This window comes from Octopus bimaculoides, chromosome 5 (genome assembly GCF_001194135.2).
Source record: "Octopus bimaculoides isolate UCB-OBI-ISO-001 chromosome 5, ASM119413v2, whole genome shotgun sequence".
NCBI lineage: Eukaryota > Metazoa > Mollusca > Cephalopoda > Octopoda > Octopodidae > Octopus > Octopus bimaculoides.
The window spans coordinates 16,052,635-16,054,126 of record NC_068985.1 but is presented as its reverse complement, the minus strand read 5'-3'; positions in this window follow the sequence as shown (position 1 = coordinate 16,054,126).

The following is a 1,492-nucleotide window of genomic DNA, read 5'->3' as shown; positions in this document are numbered from 1 at the left end:
TATATATATATATATATATATATATATATATACGATGGGTATCTCTCAGCTTCCGTCTACCAAATCTACTCACAAGGCTTTGGTCGGCCCGAGGCTATAGTAGAAGACATATGCCCAAGGTGCCACGCTGTGGGACTGAACCCGGAACCATGTGGTTGGTAAGCAAGTTACTTACCACACAGCCACTCCAATAAAGAGCAAAACTATCAAGAAGTGTTCGCAACTTACTGGAATAGACTAAACTACATTTAGCGAGGATAAAAGCTTCTCACATAAGCACAAGCCTAGTTATGAATAGGAGTGGTTGATGTAATCATCATTACTGTCGCTGTTGCCGTCGTCGTCGATAATGAAAAGGAAGGGGAGAAATAAAATTAGTAGAATAGGAGACGATGGATATTTTCCCTGACTTTGATATCGAAAATATAAAGCTGATGGAGTGGTAGGAACGGCGGAGACTAAATACTTTACAGTATTGTTTCTTCATTACAATTCCTGTAATCAAATTCCATTGGGTATGTCTTAGCTTCTAATGCCTCGTGAGTCAATATAGCTAGCATTGAAGCTTGTACTGTTGTGGTCGATTCAATCAATTATACGTTGATTGACATTGATTTCAAATAAATATAATAAAAATATACTAACAGCTGAAAAAAGTGTGTAATAGATAAGCCAAACGAGTAACCACAGTTTATTTATCCAAAGAAAAAAAGAAAGAAAAATATAAATGTTGATATGATCATGCGCTCAGCAAAATATTTAGTTAATAAAGGTAACTGTTCGTCTAAATATTTACAAATATTATAAAACAAAGCCACCATTAAAAATAATGAAACTCCGAATTAAAATCCTAATAAATGCTAGTAAATGTAAGGATTTAGATTAATAGTAATACATTTGAGAATCGCGGAAATGTTATCTAGATTAACAGCTGTATTGTAAAATGCTATCCTATATATTTGTAACCTTATGCCAATGCAAGCAATCAATATACAGTTAAATATTTCTCCGTGCTTTTAAGATATCCATCGATATATCTTGCTTTCCGAATGTTATATAGAATTTGCATTCGTATTTCACGAGATAAGTCGTTATTTAGCCCCAGGTCAGATCTGATCGAGTCGGCTCGACACCAAAGATATTCTAGCCGTGAATAACTCATGTTATCTATGACTACATTATCCGATGTATTTTTGACCTTATTTATGGCGAGATGTTATCATTTGATGACTGATTAGCTGCTAATTTAACCGGGTTGTGTGGTTATGGAAAGAATCTCTTGTGGAATCATACAACAGATATCGCGTTGCGTACTCGAGCAGAAAAGTTAATCTTAAATAACTGAACCTAATAAATTGGTCGGGGAGTTATAGCAGCAAATGTTGACAAACGAAACAGACCATTGTCTATGCTGAAACCGCAAATGAAGTCCGCACTACTGTTTCGGTTCCTAAAATAAGGTAATTATAACGAAAAAAAAAAAAAAAAAAAA